Raw genomic sequence first — 26,914 nt, forward strand, 5'->3', positions numbered from 1 at the left:
TCATGTTGCAACAACCAGCTCAAAAATGATACTGGGTATCATCTCTACAGTATCACAAGATCTATAACATGCAAACCCATTCCTATACCAGTCAGTGTCATTAAACGTCTACAAATCTGTCTCAGATTGTGAGCTCAATTTCATAGTCTTTAATACATGTCTTCCCAAGGTCAGAGAGAATAATTGTGGATTTAGTGTAGTGATTCTGGTTCCTCTGGCCTTGAAAACTATAGTCTTTTCCTGATCTATCTGTGAGTCTATTTCTTGTAAGTTCAAAGGGACATGGAACAATTATAATAAAGATTATAGTTACTGAGAACTTGTTGAAAATAAGGGATGAAAAAGTTCTCAAGTAGATAACCCTTAATAGAAATTATATTACTATTAAAAAAGACTGGAGGAAGAGGTCTCAGATTACCATAGAATAGAAATTCTAGCATCCCATTTTAGTATCTGAGTCCGGAAGAATTAGCCACATGTTCATGCTGGTTTATACTAAAGGTAACGGACATAATAAGCTCAAGGAATTCACAGTATGCACTGCAGAGATGAGCAAAATTAACCTGAACCTGTGGCACTCTCTTACAGGAACCTGAGGAGTGTTCACACCATAATCACCAGGGAATTTGCAGGAACTATATTATAGTAAACACAGTAGGGATATCAGGGGGATTTCTGTATTTCCCAAAGGGAAAGTGCCTCTCCTAATACAGCGCCTGGAGCACTAGTAAGTGATAGAGATTCCAAAGCAATTACCGCAAACGCAGTGTACCTGCAGTAATAAGTCATTCAACTCGGGAGTGACTCTTCCTGAAGCCTTCCCACCCATGCATCACAATTCCTGTGACTTCTTTATCTGGCAAGACAGTGGAGAACATCTACATCCAGATTGTCTTTTCTCGGAGTTTTTGAGTTGCTGTCTTGTTTCCCAAAATGAGTGCCCTCCTCAGACAATACTTGTTGCTGCCTTTGCTCTGTGCTGCAGATGGTAACCACATCCATGGTGCAAAATTACGTGAAAGGCTTCAGTCTACATGATTCCACACATTTTAGGCTACTGACTGCAATAAAGTATGTTTTTGTGACTTAAGAAATTAAAAGCTGGAATTGGTGGGAATTATTCTCCATGGTCTTCAATGGGTTGAAAATTTCATAATAGGTATGAAAAACCCTGTGAAAAAACTTCAGGTTTCCAAGAAGGTTGAAGTGCATTTTTGTAGCAATCATGGGGGAAGAGTTTATGATCTGTTTAGTATATATTTACAGTGTGAGCTTTTAACCTGTATGAAGATAAGAAAAGGGTTTGTAAAAGCCACTCAGGGAAATGAGTTCAATTTGCTTGGGCGGTTACAGTTAATTCTCTGAAATAATATGCTTTAAATAGCCTCAATGTGTTTTCTGAATATCTGAAATGAAGAACAGTAATTGGATAAATAAATCACTAGTGCAGATGTTATCAATGGTGTTGGGTCAAAATTGTTGATATTCTTGGAGTATTTATCAGCTGAATTAAAGCATATTACATTTCATCCAAAGTATCAGCTCAGCATCTCAGTAATAACTCAAATACTATTCAGGTAGAAAACATTTCTAATTCAGTATGTCAGCTCAAACCACACAGACTGTACTTGCAAACACAGACTACTTCAAGTGTATATTTTATGTTTCTGTTTCATATGCCCAGATGGTAATCTGTTTGCTTTGGGGTGAATTCATGAAATGAAGCATCTGGAGTTTAGAGTGTTTTGATTTGCTTCACTAGCTACACCAAGCTCTGACTATATTACAAAATATTTGCTGCTAGAGCTCTTACCCTGAAAGTAATGCTGCCAAAGGGTGAGGAAAGCATAAATGTATTGGTACTCTTTTCCAGGCTACAATTCTGCTAAGATTACTACAAACCTTAAGGGTAAGAGCTCAGTTTCCAAATCTGAAGACGAATGTCACGTGTTTTACAAACACAGTCCTCAAAAATGAATCAGGTTTGCACTTGAATCATCCATCAAGTTACAAGTGCAAGGTCAAACAACATTTTGCTTTAGTATAAGAACATTCATATAAAGTTGATTTAGTTATAGTGACGGTTCTATATTCTCTTTTATATTGCTAAAAGATATCAATTACATTACGGGTAGATTATAGCTATAAAATGAAATACCTCTTATGTATGCATGCTGGAGAGCTGCCTTATTTTATAGGTGTAACTTTTTAAATTCGGGCACTTGTTTCTGTACATGACTATTAATGGAGAGAAATCCTGGGTTTGGAAGAGAAAGAGGAAATCTCAGAAGCAGCTCAGATTTGTTTGAGTAAGACAGAGAAGCAATAATTAAAGTAATTCCTTCATGTTTCTTCTTTCTCTGGTAATTCTCATGGACTTTATCAACACTTTGTGATATTGTCAAGCCATACCAGTGGCACTGAAATTGCACTGTGTAAACCCTGACTAAATCAAATAGCGTATCTCTTACCTTTCTGTGACCTAGAAGAGACTCAGGGCCACTCTGAGTAACAAATAAAAGATTAAACATGCTTACCCACAAAAGCTAACAAACAGTAGCTTAACTGTAGGATTTGTCTCATGTTGATTGTTGTAACTATGTACTAGGCCTACTTTCAGGTATTGTTTAAATTACACATACCTTTTTTTTTGTCATGAACTTGCCCTTAAGTTATGAGAGTAAGTTATCCTTGTTTTTGAATGGCACGAAACTAAATATTCATTCTTCTGCAATAAATTAGCATTATGTCAAAGAAAGCAATGTAGCTATTGTAAATAATAGAGGCAGGCAAATTACAAGGGTGGAAGGCATCTGAAAAACAAAGATTGTGGGTAGCTGCAGAAAATACAAAAGTAATATTCAATTTATGCTCAAACAAATGAATGTTTTCTTAATCGATGTTCTTGTACCTTCTCATCTCTTCTTGTATCAGTGTGTATCTGACTAAGATGAGAAACATTCCTGAACAAAGATCTTATTCCTTCACTTTATCTTGTGACAAATCCTATTTGCTGAGCTGATGAGAAAAGATTATAAAGTGGACTGTTGCAACTATTTAATATTGCATCATATAATTTAATTAACTCCTTTTTTTCTGTCAAAGAGTGATTTCTTTGAACCAACTATCATGCAGCAAAATAAAGCTGTCTGTTAGACTTTATATGAGTGAAACCTGCAATTAGTAGTGATGATTTAATGTCAAATGTTGCAAGTGAGTATTGGGTATTCTAGGTGTTCATGTTGTGTTTGTCCATTTCAGTGTGACATGTTTAAGCTGTGTCCCTAACTCTGTTTTATACTGAATGGCAATTTTGAATTGATATCTAATGTATCAAGTCTTTGGTTCATAAAAGACTGTTTGTCTTCCCAATATCCATAATAAAAAGAGATTATTTATCATAAGAAGAGGCTAACATAATTTCAGCAATTGTAACCACTTACTCCTAAATGCCTCCAAACTTTTAAACAAAATAAAATCAAGAATGGTTCCCGAAACACTGGTCCTCCATGAGGTTTTTCACAACTGTATGAGAACCTATCTGAGGTGGTGTCACAAATTGTCAGAAGTGAGTTGATGATGCAGTTCATTTCAAGAAATATTCAGAAGGTTTGTGTTGTCATTAAGCAATTCTTAATAGCTGTAATTCTGTTGGTGTGTAACACACCAAACAGTATTTCACCCACTGTGCAAGGATGTGGGATGGGATTGCTTGAGAGATTTGACTAGGAGAAATATGTCAATATTAGTTACATTTATGTTTGGAATGGCACAGATGAAATAAATATCTACATATGATATGAATATATTGTTAAGTCGTAAACAACACTGCCTCTAGTTTTCCAGATAAATGTAATGTGATTTTGGTAGAGGGCTGTATACCTGGGTAGCACTTGAGTGGTATGTAGAGGAATGAAACTGGCAATTTTGTAGTCTTTCTGGAGGAATCCTGTTGGTGTCAAAGAGAGCAAACACTGAAAGGAGACAGATTATCATTATTTCATTGGGTAACACTTTAACATTTATCCTGGATTGCAGTATTTTTGCTTTCATTTCTTGATAATTTTAATTTTGTATTTTGTGATATTTTGGTATAAAGTGAGCAACTATTGTGGCTTTTTAAAAAAATTTTTAGAGTCATAGGAAATTAATGTTTTGAAGGCCTGATTTTACAAAGACCATAAGCTTCTTCACAACACCTTTGTTTATAGTTGTTCTGAAACATTAAACTTAGTCAACATTCACTATAATTGAAGACTGTATAATGATGAAAATAGAAGAGAATGACAGAATTTAATTCTCTTATTTCAGACTGCCTCAGTAACTATGCTTTTGACTTTCAACAAAAGCATCAATAAATTTGCATGGGATTTGTGGAAAGCGAATGAGATAATACATACTTTGGCTTCAGAAATCTGAAATTGATTAGTTTTCAAACATCCCATACAGAATGATTAAAGCAGAAGATGTAATAGTTGAAGATCATATAATTGTTGAGGACATTTTAAAAGGGAAATCTAAACACTTTTTTTCAGCTTTCTCATGGATTTAAATGTGAAAATCCTGCTTCCGTTACCTTTTGATCACTTGTGATAACTAAAATAATGACAGATGTGTATTTTACGTCAGACAATAAAATGTGAACCCAAGCCTATATCTAATTTCTGTTGTTCAAATATTAGAAATTATTGAAAGGATCATGGAAGGTAGGTCAGATGGGTCCTCAAGGGTATATAACCTGCTCCCCTCCCCCAGTGCTGCCCCTAGCTGCATATATGTAATTTCTGACGTATGTTTATCCAAGTTTTGTAATGACAGAATTACTGGAGGTTCCACAACTGCCGTAGTATTACATTTGAGTGCTAAACTATCCTTAGCATTAGAAAGCTTTTCTTTTTTTTTCAGAGGAAGTTTAATCTCTTTTTCTGCAGTTTAAACTCAGTACTTCAGTTGTGTCAACTTTAACATCTGTTTCTTCTGTTTCTGGTATTTTCTTGTGCAGGATCTGTAATGCTAAAATATGATTACATGTCTGCAGGGCGTAGTATGCCCTGTAACTCTGAATAAGAAGCACTGGACACTTCAGTGCAATGCTGGCTCTCACAAAGCCTCACTTCAGCTGTGTCAGTCTGAAACTCCTCTTAGCTGGGGAGAGAGGAATGAAGTCTGGAGAAGAAATAGGTGCCTGTGGGTTACAGTGGTCTGGCACAATTTTGCAACTCTGTTAAAAGCAGTACATTTTTTGAAAGTTTTGCTGCATATGTGTAAAGCTGACTCTCAAAGGCCATGTTTGCAGACCTCAGTGGGCGGCAGATACTGTGAATTAATTTCTTCAATACCAAGTCTTGGAGATACGCTTTCAGGGAAGGTGCGATATCTGCATCCAGCAAGGTTTACTTTTTTCTTAGCTAGTTCATTTAGGTTTTTAAAAATCAGGCTCTAAGTTTAATACGTATTGCAAGAAATCTAACACATCTGTTGGGAAAAAAAAAAATAAATTGCCTGCCTTAGGCTTATAGGGAAATTTTTATTTGCTCAATTTGTTAATGCTTGACAAGAAACATACATCTTAAGATAATGTTTCGAACTATGACAGATTTATAAAACAAACTACTGCTGTACTCAGTGCATCTTGGGTAAAATCTCTTTGGATATCTGTAAGAAAAATTGGTGATTTATTCTGAAGAAATATATGACCACTAGCCTTACAAAATTCTATTTTCTAAAGAATTTCATTATTTTATGCTTGAAACCCTACCATGTAACATATTTAAAACTATTAATTATAGTGTCAAGTATAGATCTGAAGGATCTTCAGGATTATTAATAGAATTTTGAAACCTTTTTAAAGTCTGAAATAATTCTTGTTTGACAGTTAAGGCAGCTTTTTGATTGTGTTTCATCTCAACTTTTTAGCTCTGTGGCTTCTCACGGTTTCAATATTTTAGAATATATGTACACCATAACTTATTTTCATGATACTCATGTTTATTGTATGCTTTTAGGGCAGAACTATATTAACTCATTTCACATGTCTGGCATGTGGCTCCAAACATCCAACTGAAATCTCTGTAATACCTTCAGGTTGTTCCTGTGTGGTGTGTTCTGGTGACTTCTTGTTTTGATATTGTGGTACTCTCAGCATTATTTTTGTGACCATTGTCCTCTTCTTTAAAACATCTTGATTGAGATTGCACTTACACTGTTGCAATAGACAAATTCAGGTGAAGTGTTCCAAAGTTACCAAAGATGATTTTTCCTCCAAAAATTTGATGAGACCAGCATCTGGGGCAACATGTTCTCTTTATCCCTGCACCATGAATGAAATGCAACTTTTTGTTTATTTTGTACGTTTATTCTGCTGAATATTGTATAGTTCCCACTGGTTCTTGCAGTGGCCACTATCTGTACCACCAAAGATTTTGTGGAAAATTGTGGTGGCCCCTCCCCTCTCATTTCTCTTTCAGTATTTTCCTTTTTTTTTTTTTCTTTTCCATCCACAATAATTCTTATCATTCAGGTTTGCTTTCACAACTATTAAGCTGATGTCCTTGCAGACCTGGTTTCTAAGACTCCTAAATCTTACTTCTGAGGGGTGCTGATGATGTCAGAACACACTACTTTTTATCTAATGTGAGTGCTTTTTTCCCATGTATATCACTGTACATGCAATGACACTGAAATTCCTCTACCATTTCCCCACCTGGTTAGTAAGCTTGTGAGGTTCTCCGGCATTAACTTGGTAACACCTGAAGAGCAGCTTTGGGCCAAGTGCAGCTTTTTGTAACATGAGGCACTAGGGATATCCTTCTGCTGGGGAAACTGATTAGTTCCTGTTTCTCACCTTTTAGGCAATCACTTATCTCTATAAGGACATCTTCCTTGTTCCAGAGAAACTTAGTTTTTCCAATATCATTTTGTGATTGACCTTTTTGAATTCCCATTGTGATGTGTCATAACAACACCCTTCTAGTCCTCTACTACCACTTGGGTTTTTCTCTCAGAAATAATGACATAATAACATGAAGAAGTTATCAACATTTGGGAGTTCAATTCTTGAGCTTCTCCAGTGGAGGAGATTTTGATGTTGATACATGTTTGTACTGCTGCATTTTAAGGAGGACAGAACTCTGATTATTTAAATATCCTTTGAAGGTTAGTCATGATATAAAGCACAGTTCAAAGTTAAATTATCTTAGCCTCCAACGGCTCATGCTCATCCTTATTTTAAGTCTGCTATGTGTGCAACCAAAGGTAAAGGGCAATGGCTACAACACTTAAAATACTTCCCTGCTATGCCAGCATAAGAGAAACGAAAGAAATTTTTAGAGACATGGTGGTTTTGCTTACTTGTATGGGGTTTTTTAAATTCTAATTTAATTCTGTGTGAAGCCTGAAAATAATTCAATGGAACAAAAGGCAAGATTAAAAAAATAGTTGCAATTGCCCCTAGGAAATTAAAAACCTGAAAAAAAAAAAAAAATTGCCATGAGTTCAAAGAAGGCTTCTCCCTTTCTCCATTAAAATCACTGGATAAGTTAGTGGTGAATCTATTACATTAACCTACTCAGTAGTGAAAGCAAAGCATGCTCTTTATTTAACTTAATACTACATAATAAATTGAGGAATTCAATATAGTGTAGAAACCTTTCACATTACTGTAAAATATATATTTAGACTTGAAGACACTCTTCCAATATGTGTGAAAGAACGGCTGCTGCTGTGCGAAGGCACTATGGGAAGACAGGCGTTCTGAAAATAGTAGTTTTCTTTTATAGGAAAATACCTTGTCGTTGAAACAAATAAAAATGTCCAGTAATAATGAAGTAAGATATTGCAATGGAGGAACAACTTGCTTACCTTTCACCCTCTAGAGCTGACCTAAACAGCATATCCACTGAATGACCAAATATTTGCTTTTACCAAAGCAGAATTGTCCTGTTGTAACCTTCACCAGAGAGGAACACTGAAAAACTATTGGGTTTTTGACTTAACCTTATAATGTTGGCTTTAGCCCAGTGAGAGTATAGCTCATTAGGAGTAGAAACTTCTTTCTGTCTTTCTTTGTGAAGAATTGCCAGGACCATGTAAAGAAACTGTGGTGGGTTGACCTTGCCTGGCTTCCAGAATCCCACTCCAGCTGCTCTCTCACTCCTTCTCCTCAACAGGACAGCGGGAGAAAATAAGATGAAAAAGATCATGGGCCAAGATAGGGACCAGGCAAAACAGACTCAAATTAGAGAAGATTAATTTAATTTATTGACAGTTAAAAATAAAGTGGTATGGTAAGAAACAAAAAAAAACCCTAAAACCACTTTCCTCTCACCCCACACATGTCAGTCTTAACTTCACTCCTCCATGCCAAACTTTTATACTTTCAGAGTTATGTTCAAAAATAAGTTGGTTTATGGTTGCTGTTTGTTTTGATACTTCATATGATTTCATCAAGATAAAGCATTTTCAATTTAGTTAGACATCAGGAACAAAGAACATAAGCTAAAACTTAAATAAACTGCTTAGAAATTAATTCTGCCTGTTAATAGAATATCTTTTTTGTTATTCTTACCCATCCAGACAATGCAATGTTATTTTGTTCCAGTGTTTTTTTCTTCATGCTTTCTTGTATCACTGGTTATTTACATTTCTTCAAATAAAAACTTGATCTCTTTATTAATAGAAGACAGCATTTGACTTTCAAAATATTTCTCTCAGTCTCTGTCTCTGGTAGATAAAATATAAGAAGTGTACAATCAGATTTAGACATGAATATGAGTTTCCATCAAGAAGAAAATATTGAAGTTTCCAAATGTCTGGAGAGGTGTTCAAATTTAAGCAAAATGTTGGAGAGTTAAAGTTTTTATTCTATGGTAATTGTTCAAAAAATTTCCAAGGCAAACTTTCTGCCCACACATGTTAATCTTCTCACCTAAGCAACGGGGGGAGGGGGGGGCGGGGGGGAGGGAGGGGTATTGAGGTGTTATTTGGGTTTTTTTGTCATACTAACAGCTCATAGGGAACAACGGAAAGCCAAGAAAATTGGATAAAGGGGCCGCAGAAGCCAAAGAGATGGATTGCTAGAAAATTTGCTTATTTCTCCACACCTTCAAAATAATAATTTCAAGGAGATAATATTTTCTGCTAGGTCCCACTGTGACCCTGCAGTACGAAAAAATAAATGAATAGTATATAAAGTTTTTATTTTCACAAAGTAAGTTGGCTAAATATTATATGCTACAAAACTGATGTAAATCTCATGCCAAAGCTACTGCTTTAGTGAATGAACAACCCAACTTTTCTAGGGAAGCAACTTTGTTTAGTGGAAACAGTCCTCCCTAGAGTGCTGGCAGCTCTTTGCTGCCTTCTGAGACTCCTTCTGAAAATTGCATGAACTCTTATGATACAGATTCCCTCTGCAGTTCAGCTGTTGATCCCTTTACCTTGTCCATGATCAAACATACAGTATAATATAAAATGATTGAATTAACTCACATTTTGTATATCACATAACAAGTTAGTTGAATAAGATAGATAAAGCATTATATGTTACCATGAAATTTATATTTACTTAGAATACCTGATCTTTCCCATAAATGCAGTGTTATTTTTATACAATGACCTAACAATAATGATTTTGAAGTAGTATTTTTGTTTCTTTTTAATATGCTGTTTTTCAGTTTTCAGAATAATCTGTCAGATCATAATGTGCTTTATGTAGAGGTGCAGAATCTTCTTTTTAAGGCATTGTGAAAGTTCTTGGAAAAGTCATTTCTATATGGCAGGAAGCCAAATAATTTTGGTCGTTTGGTTTGCCTTTCTGAAAAGCTTAGGAGGATGTGTTGATCAAAAGAGTTCATGACATTTTTTTTCAGATTATTTTTGAAACAACAGTCTTTGGTATCAGTGTAGTTCTGGGTTATTGTATAATCTATAACTCTTGTTCTGTCAGGGATTGTTCTGGTCCTGACAAACATATAAGTCAGAACTTTTCTTAACTCCTCTGCCTTCACTGTTTAAGACAGTTGGGTTTTTTTATATGAACCATTACAATAAATAGAAATTTCAGATTTTAATTCAATATGGCAAGAGGACACTGTTCTAAAAACCTCATTTCATACTGTAGAGTTGGAGACGTAGATGGAGGAATCTTTGGAGGTGCCAGTGGAGACAAGTAGTTAATCTTACTGTTGAAAAGATTTTTTTTATCTTTGACTCCATTCTTCGTTTAAAGCTTTGTTAGTTTCACCTTCAGATCCTTTAGTAAATGGCTTTCTAAGCTACTGTGGGCAACACAGGTGCCTGCTCCTACTGAGTGCCGGTGAGTGCACACTATTTGGTTTTATTAGGAGCTTTCACTAGCCTCTAACCCCGTTTACCTCAGCAGAGACATTTACAGCTTTAATAATCCTTTCTGTTTCTTTTTGGATAGGAGTTAAATATGATTCTAAAACATCTCAAGGAACTTCACTAAAAACATCACCATTTCAAAAAAGCTCAGTACAACAGAAAAATCTAAATAAATTTTCCTCTTCTTGTTTTCTAGTAAGCAAGCAGTGAAGCTGGAAAAATTGGCAGCAGACTCGTCTTTCCTGCTTGTATCTGTGGACCCTGGTTTGCAAGGTAAATGTTCCATTTTGATTGACTGTAATTTTATAGTATTTTAGGTTCCAATTACTAAAATGATCGTATAGTACCTCTAGGTTTTGAAGAAAATACCCTTGCTTAGTGTTTCTACACTTTTAGCAGTGAATTGTCTTAGAATACTCCTACAACTTAAAATAAATGCAGTAAGTTGCTTTAGATTCATTAACAAGCCCATCTCCTCTCAGAAATAAATGAAAAAGATTACAAGCTCATATTATTTTTTAGTTTCTGGGTTATTGCTCCTATATTTCCATCAGAGTGAAAGAACAGTTAAGCTGAGCCTGAAGATTTAAGTCTGAATGTGAATGCATTTATTATGTCAAGATGTATTCTCTGTATTCTATAAAATATTAAATATATATAAATATATAATAAATATAAATTATACATAAATATACAGTATAATAAATATAAAAATAATGTTTATTGGTGATTTTATTAGAAGGGTGACTGAAGGAGATTCTTGAGATGTACCTGACTATTTTTGACAATCTTTATTGGTGTACAGTTTTTAAAATGAGAGATTCTTATTCCTACTCTTAAATATAGTTCTTAATAGTGATATTTGAAAGGTAATCATATTAAATATTTTGAAAATTTAGTTTTCTGGAGTTTAAAAATACCACAGGGAAACTAGCTTGTTTTGATAATCTGTTTTGTTACCATGGAAGACTGCTGGCTCTGCCAAGAAAAATATGTCCCTGAATAACTTCCTCAGCTTTAGTTAAGGGTCTAGGATTAATATTACTCTTTCGTTTGAGACCTTGTTCCACCCCTGAATTTTATCTTTGAAATTGTCTTAGTTGTCACTAGGAAAGAACCTGTCTCCCTGGATCTTTCTGCCATTGAAACTGGCTCTTTTACACATGGAAAAAAAAAAAAAAAAGAAAAAAAAAAAAAAAAAAAGGTTTTCAAAAGATTTTTATTATAGATTATAAAGAATTGAATCAGAATCTATGCAAAAGCTACTCCAAATTCATGCTTTTAAATGGAGTGCTGAGCAGAATTACCCCTTCTTGACAGAAGTGCCACTATGAGCTGTATATTCAAGGTAGAAAATTGGCCCTCTTGAAAAATAAAATCAGGAGCCTTCCAGCACTAAAACGGGGGAGTGAATATTCTACTCTTCAACATATATTTAACAATATATGAACCCCAAGGATGTGCATTTTAATGTATTGTATTTCTTTAGTATGGAGAGAAAAAAAGGTGAATCAGCCTTTGCTGTGAGTGAAACCCTGCTACAAGATGTGGGTGGTGACTGTAAAAAGAAAAGTAGCAGCATTTCCTTCTAGGCAGTTTCTCAGGGTGGAAGCCATTTGTACATTCTGAAAAAGGCTGGCCGTTGTTACCAGCTCTCTTTCACCTGCTAGAAACAGTAGAAAAATTCCAGTTGTGAGTAAGAGTCCAAACACAATGCTTTTCCATGCACATGGTTAGGCCTGGAACAATCAGACTGGCCAGAAAAATGTGGGTGATGTTGCATTTCAAAGAGGTGATGGTGCAGCTCCCCAGACTTTGTGTGGTGTTATATAAGTCTCATCTAGCTTGAGTTTTCAAATCCAGCAGAAGTGGAGAAAGTACTAGCAATCAGCAGTGTGATGGCTAAAACCATAATTTTACAAGAGCTTAAACACAATTTTCATGATTACATTGCATTGTGTTTAATGAAAATTGAAGCATGTACTTAAACACTTAGAGAATTGGGATATATTTGGCTCAATGGCAGCTGAAGAAGTGACAGTGAAAACAACAAGTAAAATTTCAGAAGCTTCTATACATGGCATAGCAGAGACATGAGCTGGTCTTTCTTCATCGTGTCTCTAATGCATGGTAACAGTCACAAAAAATAATATAAATTTTTAGAACAAAATTAGCAAACAGCATTTTTTTTTTTTTAAACAAATTAAATTATGACTTTTTATTCAACATAACAAGTTCTGTCTTACTGAGCTTCCTTTGTTTGTAGCTGTAGTTAAATCTGAACATGCCATTGATTCTGGCAAGTTATGTGTAATTTTTGGCATTGACGTTTCAATAGCAAAACATCAATATTCAATTTGGAGTTAACAATAAGTCACTGCCAGTGAGAATAGACTAATACACCTTTATGATGATGAACCTGTGTGGGGTAATGAGATGTTTTTAATCAACCAAGCGGGTAGGTTCAGAGTTGCAATTTGATCATTCTATTTTTAAACATTAAACATTAAATTATTGTGAAGTAAATTGTCTTTCATTCTGTCTTTTGTGTTAGGCCTTCTGAAAGGATTTATTAACATCTATTTAACTTGTTTTCCTAACATTCTTGTTGTGAATTTGGAATGCATAGTGCATCACATTTGTGGATTTGCATAAACTGATGCTGTGAAAATTTTCTCTGTACTTTGCTTTCATATTAAGGTACTAACAGAAAACATCCCAAGCCCCTGACTAGTTTTTAAGCATCTCATAGAATGTTTCTTTCTTTATTAATCTAGATAATACTAAGTGCTAATGTAAGGCCTCAAAACTACTATAGCTGTAATGGTTATTTCTATTTGAGAAATTTAAAAAAAAAAAAAAAAAGAAAAAAAAAAAAGAAAATTAGTTATTTCAGACTTTAATTATATATGTCCATACTCATGTATTTCTTTTCTAAAGAGAAAAGATACAAGTGGAAATTTTCCACATGAGCAAAAATTATATATGTTTGTGCTTGGAACATTAAAAAAAAAAAAAAAATATTAAAGGTGGTGTCCTCTAATCTAATATCCCAGTCATTTTTATATACCAGGGCCCGATTTAAGGTGATTTAGTTTCCTGGGAAAATATGGTCACACCTGGCATTGGGTTGTAGGAATTCTTTCTGAGCACTTCATATAGTCCCTTTACTGATCATTTGGACCAGATATACTGTGTGTTTCTTAAGACTCTGATGAACTGTTCTCCCTTTTGCCTTCAACAAATAGCCATCCTGTTATGGTGCTAAAGTGATGAACTGTTAATTTGGGTATCTGCAGTCAATAGCCTGTATTCCTTTAAATGAGTACAAACAATATGAAGATTTTCCACTCTGTGAAAAAAAAAATAAAATAATAATTTCCACAGCTGTTGCTGACGGTGTGTTTGTGTAGCTTCCTTCCCCAGATGAACAAAAGTACTGTAAAAACTGATTTTTACTACCCTCAGCTAGAGCCTACCAGGGTGACAGGTATTTTTTATACCATCAGATATAGCCAAACTTCATATGAGTGCAGTACTTGTCTAGAAATAATGAACTGCTATTTCCACTGCCTTCTATATTGATTCATATTTCTTGTGCTTAAAAATCTTTATTTCTTGAGTATCCTCCCTGAATGTGATGGATTAGCACCTGTATATTGAGGAAAAAATTCATCTCTTGAACACTCCTAGAGGAGAAAAAAAAATCTGCGTGATTGTAATTTTTTTTTCTGTAATTTAATCTGTGAATCTAGGTTTTAAAAGTGCTTATCCAGAGGTATCACTGTAATTGATTAGGATTTTCCAGTTCTCTTGGTGCTATCAGGTCTGCCTGCCTGAAAATAAGTAAAGACTATCACGATTGCTGTGTTTTCAACACCAGAACCTACTGTTCTTCAGACTAAAAATGGAAATTTGAATAGTTGTGTTGAAATGACTAGAAATATATTCAACATAGTATGTGAATAAAATCAGTACAGTCCCTCAGGTTTAAACCATTTATATTAATCCATGTGCTTGACTCATCTTTGACGATTCAATCTAGTACCTTTAAAACTAACAGGTGGCTTTGGGTGCTCAGATTATACAGTCTGAAGGAATTTGATTTTCAGGAAGTTCTGACCATTCCTTCTACAAAATTCATGTTTCTTCTATTTCTTCTAAATTAAAAATGCACACCCATAAAATCACTTAGAGAAATCTTTGCTTACACTGAAGCTGCAAGACCTGCTGATCCTTAAAACTGCCAGAATAAATTAAAATAATAAATTTCAGTCTTCTGAGATGTTATCTTGAGCTCTTATGTATGCAGTGGTTGACATATTTTGAGTTGTAATTGGACTTTAAATATGTGTTAGGAATTATTTGGAAGTTTAAGTTTACTGAATATCAGACTATTTTCCAGATGAAGTTCTGGGGTAGGGACAATAGGCATCCACACTCCAATATAATGATTGATGTTTAAAATTGATGTACAGCAAACAAGTCACTACAAAAGAGATCTTGAGGTGCTGGAGCGAGTGCAGAGGAGGGCAACGAAGCTGGTGAAGGGCCTGGAGAACAAATCCTATGAGGATCGATTGAAGGAGCTGGGACTGTTCAGTTTGAGGAGGAGAAGGCTGAGGGGAGACCTCATCACTCTCTACAGCTCCCTGAAAGGACATTGTAGAGAGGTTGGTGCTGGTCTCCTCTCACAGATGATTAGCGACAGAGCAAGGGGGAATGGCTTTAAACTGCAACAGGAGAGGTTCAGACTGGACATTAGGAAAAAAAATTTTCACAGAAAGAGTGGTGGAGTCACCATCCCTGGATGTGTTTAAGGGTCATTTAGATGAGATGTTGGGGGATGTCGTGTAGGGGAGAACTTTGTAGAGTAGAGCTGATGGTTGGACTCAGTGATCCCAAGGAATGATTCTGTGTGATTCTCTGAAGACATTCATTTAGAGAGATGTGCGGTTCATTCAGTGAAGACATTCCAGTTTCTTCCCTTTCCTCCCCCAAGCATCAAGTAGCATTCACATTTAAAAGGGGACTAGAATTACTGTTCGGAAATTATAAACCTAACCTCAGTATTCTTTACTTTTGAAATGTAAGAATGTCAGTCAGAACTGAACAAAATCTTAGATAAAAAATGTGCTGGGAAAAGTGAAGTTACGATTCACAATTAAAAATGGGATTTCTTCATGTGTGGAAATGTTACAAAGTTTTGTTATATGGCTACTCTGCAACTACTTCCTATGTTTTGCAGAAGATAAAAACACCTTAAGAAAAGATCTGCTGTAGCAATGCCAATATGCTTCCATTTTCTGTCACAAGAAATTCACCATTTTAGATTGCACATTTTCCTTGAAATAAGGGATTTAGTCCTTTCAGTCCTTCCTTGACTTTCCTTCATGCCTCACTCACAACCTACTGTGCATCCTTAAATCCTTCCAGTTTGCATTTTCAGCATTGCTGCCCATTCTTCGGTGTGGAATTTTGCAATGAGACCTCATCATAGTAAAATACTGTGCTGCATTTCATTAATCAGAAAGTATATGAACAGGAAAAAAAGAATAACTTTGTATACTATTACTGTCAATACAAGGGCAACACTTGATCTACAGTAATAATAAAAACTAAAAGGAGACTTTATCAAGATAATATATGTAACTATCCAAAAATGAACTGAGTGGGTTGATTTATTTTCATGTTGGAAGAATTTGCATGCCAAAAATTGTTTTTCAGTTCCTGACTGGCAAAAAAAAAAAAGAAACATAAAAAAATCTGTTATATAACAGCAGCCTGCGGATATACAGATTTTTAATATATAGGTGATCACAGTTTAGCACATTGAATTCTTTTACATAATCACTATTTTATATACAGTTGTGACTTCTGGTATATTTTGTCAGTACCACTAGGAATTGTATAGAAACTTTGGATCTGAGTGTTAAGTCTTATTCTTGAATCTTTATTCCATCCTTGTTTACTGCCTCACTGTGAATTAAATCATCCTTAGACTAGAAGATCATTCTCAGGCTCACTGTACATTTAAGTTTAATATACAGGCTACTATATTCTACCTCATTTTACTCTCATGCACAGAAGGAATTTCTGCCAGCCAGTGCATGTTGATGCAGGTGAGACCTCAGGCCTGAAAGTCCCAGAACTACAGGGTGTTGAAAAGCTATGGTCAAGTGCTTGGTGATGAGGAGACCTGCCAGCTCCCTGGGAGAGCCCTGTCTCAAATCCATTAAAAAGCCCTTGAGTGTGCAAGGAAGAACAGGTCACCCAGCCGTGTGAATGAGAACAACTGTAGGTCAATAGAACTTTAAAGTAATGTAATTTGACATGTCTTGAGAAAGCACTCAAGTGGAGAGTAGCACAGTGTGTGTCCTGTCCTGGAATATGGAAAAGAATCTGTGGGTACACCAAAGTTAGAAAGAGGTATTTTTCTGCAAATAGTTCTTCCTAAGTGGTTTCTGTCACTGTAAATATTATTAATAATATCACAAGAGGAAATTCTACTGTCATCACATTCTTAAAGACAAAAGTATGAATGATGAGGAGTGAATATGGAATAATAAAAAATATATCACCTCAGTAGAATATAAATATTTTAATCATAAATCTGGAAGCAGAGAAGTGTGCTCCTTTATATATAAATAGCAGGCTAAGAAAAAGAGGGTCATCAAGATTTCACCAAGATTATTCTTGAATTCCTTCATTTGTTCAGGTAGAGTCCCTGTGCTGAGTCTGGTATTCTGTCTCTGAAGCATACTGATTACTGCTCTAAAGGCCATTACTTGAACACTCTCATGCAGTCAGTATGCATAATAAATCTGTGCAAAATTCTTTTTTTTTCCCACACATTGCTGTTTCTGCCTGTGCAAATGTTAGCATAGATTTGGAATCTTTCTGGACTCATTTGTCCCCAAAATTTGGCCTTCTAATGGGGAAAAATATTTGGAAACAATTATAAAAAATCAGAGTAGTTTTAATTGGAAGATTTAAAGTAGCTGCTAGTCACCTTCATCTACTACAAGAAAAGGAGAGCTCTTTCATACCATTTATTCAAATGTAATCACTCTAAAGATATTAGTATAAATTAAGCAGAAAGCATCCACCATTTCAGTTTCTTGATGTCTTGTCAGACAAGAACATCAGTGCTTCAGTCATACAGGTTGAATAAGAAGACAGAATGGAAAGAAAGGAATGCACTGAGGACTGTATGATTTTAGTCTGGACATTAGAAGAACAGTGATTCTTTTCAGAATCAAACATGCAACATTATGGGACAAAGTAGGCTATTTCTACAGTATTCATACGCGTATAAAAATGTGCCATTCCTAATGCATTCTCTATACCTCTCATTTTATCAAGGTCAAATTCATGTCATTTGGCATGAAAATTAAAGGTCATATCCTGAGCTAATGTAACTCATAATATCACTGGAGTTATACTAATTTACAAGAAATTATGGTAGTCCTTAGATCTGTTTTGGAAATTCGACTTGCTTTATAGTGAAGCTCATGGGAGAAATATTTTGAAACATTTTTTGATTGAAAAGTTGATGGAAATTGCTGCATTTATTCATTTGGACACTTTCAAAGAAAATATGTTCATGACTTTTTTTTTTTCCTTTAATATGTTCTTAACTTGGCTTTTGTTCTGCTAAAAAAATACCAGATATTGAAATTTTGGAAAAGCTTGTTACATGCAGTAACAGCAACTAGTGTGCCTTCACGTGGTATCTAGGAGCCAAAAATACATCTATTTTAATTTCAGTTATGAAATATTAGGATCGCCTACACTGTCTTAGCAAATCAGTAATTATTTAACAAATGTTGTGAAGAGAAAGAAAGAAAAAGTGACAGATATGTTATTCCTACTTAAAAATGGATATTTGTAATATTCATGCTAACAGCTACTTAAGCCTTTAAAAAAGTAAAACAAACAAACAAACTAAACTTAAACAAAATGTGCCAAATTTCTTCATCTTTATGCAAGAAACCTAGTGTGCTTACAATTGGTTTACTGAAGGAAAGTGAGGATACACAATTTAAAAGTCTGCAAGCACCTTATGCCTGTATTTTTCTATACAACTCACAGTATAGTTTTCAAATATTTGGTGATATGTTTTCAACACTTATGGTCTTCACCGTGAACATTTTCTTTTAGAATGATAAATTCAGGCAAGTCAGATGTCTAGATCCTGTCAGCACCATAGTTCCTGGGTAAGTACTAACATAACTGCAGATACTGGAACCAATAAAGTTACTGGTATGGTCAGGTATTTCTAAAACCATGCTTATCTTATGCACTGCCTAACTGTTGTTTTCATACTTTTCCAAGCACATAAACAGAGTAAGGAGATCATAATTTATTTTTTTTTTCTTTGCTCACTTGTGTTTGGAAACGACTCTCACTTTTAAGGAAGATTCACTATTAACAATGGGCTTTTCTAATTTCTTCTCAAAATGTAACAATTGATCACATCCAGATTTATCTGCCTAGCTACTCTGTGTCCTTTTTCTTTTATTTTCCTTGTCCTCTTTTTCATGAGCCACTCCTTAGCATCACATAACTCTTCATAATTAGACAATAGCACCCCTGGGAAGCAGGGCTGCTTGTTACAAAAACAGAACTGTGGCATTTGTAGTTTTATGCAGAATTTTTCAGGAATTTGTGATGTCTGAAACAGCCACTGAACATGTAGCCTACGCTATAGTCATGCATGCAATGGTAACATGATGCAGAAAAACAGATAAAAAACCAGCCACAGAGGGTGAGTGAGATCATGCCTTTTATGCTTGCATAACCCAGGGAAAAAATACTTCTAGCACAGCTGTGTTGGAGGGAGTAAAGAAGAAAATGTAACCTGTATAGCATCCCAAAAAGTGACAACCATGCCAGTGAAGATGAAAGTGATCAGGGTTTTGAAAGTGGAGATGATAGAAGGCAGGATATAGAGATGTGGACCTAAATTGTAGTATAGAAGAAGTGCCAGTGGGGATCCAGTATGAGTCAAATTTTGGCAAAACTGACCAGGATGACAGATAGATGAACCTGAAGAAAAGGGATGAGTAAACCTCCCAGGGGAAGAAAGTCTTTTGAACTTTGAGTGGAAACCATTTTAATTAATGCACTTGATCCATTTGAATTAAGATTCTGATCCTAACTACTCAAAATTCTTTCACGTTTTTCAGACTGTACAGCTGTGAAGGCTACTCCAGACTCTGGGTGTGAGGAGCTTACACTTTGTAATTTGTAAATTATGTAATGTGATAAAATTCCAGCTGCATTTAACCATATTATAGAGCTCCTCAGCTCTGCTGAGCATGTTAATTATAGGAATTCATTTTACCAAGATGGTATTCAATGAGCAGAAATAAAATAAAACTTACTGTTGCTGTAGTCAGCAAAAAGCATATTTTGTGAGCAGCAGCAGGTAGATGGATAATGGTTAGCAGAACTGTATCCTGTGGAGAATGACACGTTTTCTGGGTCACTAAATAGTCAGCTCACTCAGTTCAAGTACAATAGTAATTGAATGTTAGAAGATTTATGGTGACAGTGGACTGGGGATACTAGTTCTCTAAATAAAAAGGATATACTTCTTTCCTATAAAGACAGGTTTTGGTAGTCAGGAAAGCTTTATCCTTCTGTTATGAACTGGCCAGATTCTGGGATGTTCACCTGCGTTTGAATTCCAGTTTTTGCTTTAAGTTCATTTTTCCTTCAGCAAGCAGGCAATCTCAGAGAGCAGTCGGTGTGTCTGTCAGGCAGAGGGATGCTCTGAGGGCTGTCACCTTCCATCTTTCATTTCTTTCCCTTCAGTTACATAAATAACAATTTCAGCCCTGTCACTCCAGGTTTATGTGAACCTGTGGACATAACCGGGATTTCTTTGAGAGTCACTGGGGGCAACTCTGGGCACTGCAAGCTCCGAGGTATTAGTTTTTTCAGTCTTCAGCTATGAATGGGTCCTCTCAGCTTCAGAGCAGTTGTGAGCCAAGTTGAAGTCCACTGAAGGACTCTGACACAGGACTGCTTCTGCCCCACTGGGGTCTGGCTGGAGGGGTGGCACTGCCTTTCTGCTTCTGCTCCTGTCCAACGCATCTCAGATCTAGATGTGGAAGGTTGGTGCTCTGCGAGTAACGAGTGACAACTGAATGTGAGTGCCAGTTCCAAAAATAACTGCCCATAGAAACTGGTGTGAACCTTGCCGTAAGGTCTGAAGAGGAAAATCACCCTAGTGAAAGTGCAATTTCATCTACCAAAGGAAGGATTTTTCCATTTCAATCACATAAGAGTTTCATTTTCAAAATGCTGTCTTATTCTGGAGGTTGCTGAATAAATAAAAAGTCTGGGTACTTCAAAGGAAAACCCACTTACACGGTTATGCTGACATTACTGTATGTTCTCTAGTATGCTGTCTAGGGTCCTAATTCAAGTACAGTACCATGCTTACCTTACACAATATTCTAATGGTGTATTTCAGGTTAAAATGTTGGGATTTTTATTTCAAATTAGCATTGTGATTTAAAAGCAAAATTCATAATACTTGATTAACAAAAAACAAAACTGAAATCAAGATGAGACTTCTGTGATTTCTCAATTTAAAATATTTAGGAGAGCAGTGAATCTTGAATTACTACCCAAGGGAAAGTTGTTCTTAGATAATTTTGCCTTTAAAGATACTTTTTTACTGAGATCTTTTAAAGTAAGAACATTGTACTTCTGAATATATTTTATGTTTTCAAATAAATTATCCTGCTTTTCGAAATAATTCTCTGATATTAAGTGTATACACCAATAATGTTAAAAACAGACACAAAAAGACCAGGTTTTGATTGGTAAAATATATCTGGGTACATGATTACATTTTAGTGCTTTTGCCTCCCTTCCTCTGAGGTAATAGTAGAAGGTGTTTCTTCTTCGACCTTCACCCTCGATTAATACATAATTTTGCATAAATCTTCAGGGGCACTTCTTGGACCTTTGGATGCTCTACATCTGACTAGCCATGTCATAATATGCCAGTATATTATGTGTAAAAAGTTTGGACCTCAGTAAGGGGTCCAAAAAGGAATTATCTCTCTTGGTGCCAAACTGGCAAAGGTTTAATGTTTCATTAACTCCTCTGGAAAGCCAGTCACTCACACTTATCATCTAGGTTTCCCTGAGGTTGTTAGTAGCAGATATGGTCAGCACTTACATGAACTTCATTCAAATTCTGCCAATGATTACTCTTAAAAGAGTTTCTACATTTACATTGACCTTTACCTTAATGTAATAGTGAAATACAGAAATTCTCCCTTTTGCCTCTACATGGACACTTGTTTCTTTCAATCTTCTGAGGCAATCATTAACAACACTGGTAGATGGTAAACATTTTGTGGTCTATTTCACTATGCAATCACAAACTACTTTTTCCTGTGCTTCATTCTCTTTTGGTGCACAGTTAGAATACATTTAAGTTAAAAAGAGGACTTGTAGTTTGCCCTGTTTTTATTTGTTGTTTCAGTCTGCAACCTAATTTCACTGTCTTCCAATCAATGTAAGGGCATAAGGAAAGGACTATGTTCATTAATTCATAAACCAGAATAATTAATATTCTCAGAGTTCAAAACAGAAGCATAAATCATACCTTTGTGAAGTGAGGCATTGTGATTCTAATAATGCTCATTTGAAGACTAATCTGCAAATCAGGAACCAATGCATGTTTTAGAGATAACCAAAACTCAGGCCTTTGTGTAAATAATTACGTGTATGTCGTCATAACCAGAAAATACAATTTACCATTTTATAAAAATTTTAAGACTTTTTCAATTTTTTTTTTTTTCTGTTTCTTTTTCTACCTCAGAAATACCATAACACAATTGCCATACCTGTAGTTTGGATCACATTACCACTGTAGGTCATGTGATACCTTTATGTTTCCGAAGAGCTCACAAAATGCTATTGTGCAAACAGGACATCTATTATGTAGACAGTCCTTGAACCTTGAGGTTTTTTACTTTTTTTGGTTTTCTTCAGGTGCTGTACAGACAGACAGAGCATGAGTAAAGGCAGAGATTGATGAAGAGCTTTAAATTACTCATTTTGGAGACAAATTCTCTAACAACCAACAAGCATTCATTCTTTCATGACTGGTATTAACTACATTAATTAAGCAATAGCTGCACCAATGTAAAACCATCTGGGAGGTATTACATTCGTATTTTTTTATGGTAGCATAAAAATGAAACAAAATCAGCAACAGAACAGTCCAAGTAAAAGCTTTTTAAGTTTTCTGAACATGCCAGAGGGGAATGGTCCAACAGGTAATTGGTATAAGCCAAAATAAATAGATCAGTGTTAAAAAGTGAATCTCTAGAAAAATGCTTCAATTCTGCTTTGAGCATTTTTACTTCAAAAAGTAAAACTGCGAAAGACTTTAAACACAAATCAAAATGTATAGTTGAAAATAACTTCCAAATTATAATTTCTTTCTCATTGTTTACTTTGTATCTGGCAGAAGCACCTGTCAAAACCAAAAATGAGTTCATAAAAAACCAGTATCGTTGAAAAAGTTTTTTGACTAAAAATATGGCCAAAATAATCAAGTTCACTTCCTTCATATGAGTAAATTTTTGTCACAGTCAAAGAAAATCAGCTTTCTCCTGTTTGTTTTGTTTTGGGTAATTAACATGTATTAGTGAGACTAAGGTAAAAACACCTCTTACCTCCACCCAGAGACTTACAACGGGAAAATTATTTTAAGTTATCGTTCTCAGGTTTTTGTTATTTTTATGAATATTTACTAAAAACATTAGAAAAAATAAATATGATAATTCAAAATTTAAGTATACATCTTAAAAAGGAAATATTTGCTGTAGGTTGATCAGATATACTGGGCTTCCATATGAAGACTGTATCGCTCTCATTTGACAGAGGCAATTGAGGGGATGTGGGAGAAATCAATACATTGCATAGAGAGTGCCAATAGCAATAAACAACCACTTCCTCTCAGGAGAATAGGGATAACCAAAGAAATATTCAGGAAGAAAATTGAGAGCTCCGAAGGGATTGTTTTTCCTGGAATTTGAGAAGGACAATTTATAACGGGATTAAAAAATATATCAGGAAAGTAGAATGGGGCGGAAGCTTTTTGAAGTCATAAAAATTATGTAACATCTTACCTGGAAAACCCATCAATTTCTTTTTGCTAAAAGTGTTTGTAGAGGAACATGGCATGTCTCCTATACTCACCTGTGGGCTTTTCCTACTGCTACCCAACAGAGACATATTATCTCAATGGTCACTTGGCTTCACCAGACAATGGATCTACTGTTAAAGTGCTAGGAAGTATTTTGGTTTGAATTTTTGTTTGGTTTTGAGACGTACACTTATCTTCTATAAACTAATGCCCCAACTGTATTTCTATAATAAATTCTGCCAAGAGTCATATTGATGGAAAAGTTGGTATTGATAGTTAAATAAGATATACAGGTTAGAAATAAAGAAAGAATTGGTTTTGCATTTTTAAATTACTGGTTAAATGTTAAACGTGGATATATTTGCCATGTTGGCAATTATTTCTCTAACTGCACTAAAATGCTGGCAAGGTTGTACTTACAGATGCAGTAAAATTTTAAAATTAAGAACAAATTAATAACTTGTAATTTCAGGGTCAGTGCTGAAATAGCAATATGCAGTAATTTTAGTTAAATTTTTCATCCACCTTTCCTTTAGGACAGTCCAATTAAGTTAAATAATAATTTGAAGTGTTACTTTAAGAGTGACCTGTACTTCTTCTAGGGACATGATTTCCAAAGTTTCTAAAGTTTACGTGAATACTTTGGACTAACCAATCCCATTAGCCTAAAATGGATTCTCACCTACCTAACTTTGCAAAATTGTGCTCTTATTTATTTTTGTTTAAAAATGTTACAGTTTTCTTTTTAAATTATCAGCTTGCAGTGACAGGCTTTTCATCCACAAAGTGATAAATAAATTGTATGTTACTTTGCCTAGTCGAGACAGGATGCAGAACTGGAATTTGCAATTATACTCATTGAAAGTTGCGTGAAGGATAATAAAGTAGTGACGAATCGTAAATGAACATACATAGTTTGTCTTCCTCTGAGCTCGAAATAAGTGATCACTGATAAAGAATATCTGGCTTAAAAGTTGCTAGGGTTCACACAGCCTTACTGAAGATTTGTTCTGTCATAATTCCATATATAATTTGGCATCATATCTGTGCTTGTCTGCTATGTCTTCACATTAACCAAACTATATTTCAACTTTGGGGTGAGAGAAGCCAGTTACTCAGAAAATCCAAGTCCTTTTCTTGTCTGTCACAAAGAGTGGGCAGAGTGACCCACTGCAAGCAAGCATCAGGACAGAAACTGCAGAGCACAGTCCACCATAACAGTCTTTTTGGCTTTGCTTTTTTGTTTTTCTGCAACATCTCAGAAGAGGGTGCATTCAGTTTTCTGTTGTTGGTAGGGACTGACTGGGGATGGCGTCCCAAATCTGAGACCTGTTTCCCACAGCTACAGAGTTGGCACATACTGCACATAGTGTACTCCATATTGCACACTGAGAGCAAACAGTGGATTTGGTCTTTTTTTTTTTAATTAAATCTTAAGCATGGGTTTTGGGCATAGTTCTAACCATGAGCTATTCACTGGTGGCAAACCAAAAGAAAATTTCCTTCAAACTCTGGAAAGATCAGGTGAGACATCAATAAAGACATAGAAGGGAATATCATCGTCTTTTTAGTAACTGTTTTGTTCATCATTGCTTCAACAACCAGTGTATGTACTTCCAGGCGAGCACTACTGAATACGGGGCTTGAAGCTGTATACACTGACTACGTATTTAGCTACTGCATCAACCTGCTTGCATCCATGGTACCTCTGTTCAAAAGCTGAGCAGCTTGATAAGAAGAAGCAGCTTAGAGCCTGGGCAGAGGCATAGAAAGGTGTTATGGCCTGGGAATTTCATGTTTGTGCATGCAATCACAAGTGATTTCTTTACAGCACTGCTGCACAATTCCAGTAACACTTTATGGCAGCCAAGGTGGCTACTTCCCTAAAGGGACTCAGAGAAGGAAGGATCTCAGCCATTTCTTGTCACTTTGGAAAGCATCATTTTAGATTTTCATGCTAATAAATGAAGTGTAGCTTAAGGCAGTAGGACTTAATCTTCAGAAATAATTTCAGTCTGAAAATTGGGGGATCCCATATCAGATTTTATTCATGTATTCGAGTTTGTAATGTGATTATCTGTATACAGTGATGTTTGGCTATGAAATGGTTGTTACTAAGAGGTTTGTATAACTGACTTTCGCATTCAGGAATTTTATCTTTTTATTTTCTTTCTATCAAGAAGGAATTTTTAGACCATAATGTTTCAGATAGAAAGATTTAATTTTTTTTTTTTTTCATGAGGTGAAAGAAAACAAGTTTTCTAAGATTGTGTATCAGGTTGCTAAAAAAACCCACTCACAGTCCCCAAGTCCTTATCCAGCTCTCTATTTAGATAGCTAAACAACATAACTATCTGAAAGATACCTTCTGTAGAGAAGACTGAATCACAGAATCATAGAATGGTTTGGGTTAGAAGGGACCTTAAAAGATCATTTAGTCCAATGCTCCTGCCATGGACAGGGACATCTTTCACTGGACCAAGTTGCTCAAGGCTCCATCCAGCCTGCCTTTGAACAGTTCCAATAATGGGGCATCCGTAACTTCTCTGGGCAACTTGTTCCAGGGTCTTGCCATCCTCGTCATAAAAAGATGTCTTCCTTATGCCCAGTCTGCCCTCTTTCAGTTTAAAAAACGTTGCCACTTGTCCTGTCACTGGGTAAATATCTCTGTCTTCATACAAGCCCCTTTTACTTACTGAAAGGCCACAATAAGGATTCCTCAGAGACTTCTCTTCTCCAGGCTGAACCTCCACAACTCCTTCAGCCTGTCTTCATAGGAGGAGTTGTTCCAGCCCTTTGATCATTATCTTCATGGACCTCCCCTCTGACCCCGATGCAACAGCTCCCTCTTGTGCTGGGAGAAGATTCCAGGTGGGGTCTCACAAGAGTGGAGTAGAGGGGGAGAATCACTTCCCTCTACCCAGCTGGTAATGCTTCTTTTGATGAAGCCCAGGATATGTTTGGCTTTGTGGGTATGAGAGACTGAAATGTCAAATGACTGTCTCAAAGCTTGCTTGTGTCTGTGCAAACCTCAAGGACAAGCTGCGGCCTTTGTATTAGTCTAAGGAATGTCACCCAAGGAGGCAGGAGTGTATTGGAGGGTGCACCCCCAATCACTTGAAGCTGTATTGTCAGACTCCTTAGATAAGTTTCAAAGGGGGAGAAATGAGTAAAACCAAATGTTTATCAGTGGCTCCATAGTGTAGCCGTTTGTGACTCTATTGTGTACGCCAGACATCATGCATGAGTTGCTAATGAACTGAAAGGAGGTGAGCATTTCTGCCCCAGAAGCCAGATGCAAAAAAAACCCCTGTGGGACCAGAGGAAAAACTAAAGGTGGGCACATATGCTAATCAGCTGATAGAATGAACCTAAAAGGCAACA

The 26,914-nt window shown here is 35.7% G+C and overlaps 1 protein-coding gene across 1 annotated transcript in view; it reads left to right on the top strand.

Moving 5' to 3' along the window:
• The window catches only part of LINGO2 (leucine rich repeat and Ig domain containing 2), a 542,951-nt gene that overhangs the window by 200,087 nt on the left and 315,950 nt on the right, over positions 1-26,914 (top strand). The window contains exon 2 of the mRNA XM_074932702.1: positions 10,541-10,617. The gene's annotated coding sequence lies outside the window, so the exon portion shown is untranslated. The remainder of the gene's footprint in view (positions 1-10,540; positions 10,618-26,914) is intronic.

The sequence above is a fragment of the Athene noctua genome, chromosome Z (genome assembly GCF_965140245.1).
Source record: "Athene noctua chromosome Z, bAthNoc1.hap1.1, whole genome shotgun sequence".
Classification (NCBI taxonomy): domain Eukaryota; kingdom Metazoa; phylum Chordata; class Aves; order Strigiformes; family Strigidae; genus Athene; species Athene noctua.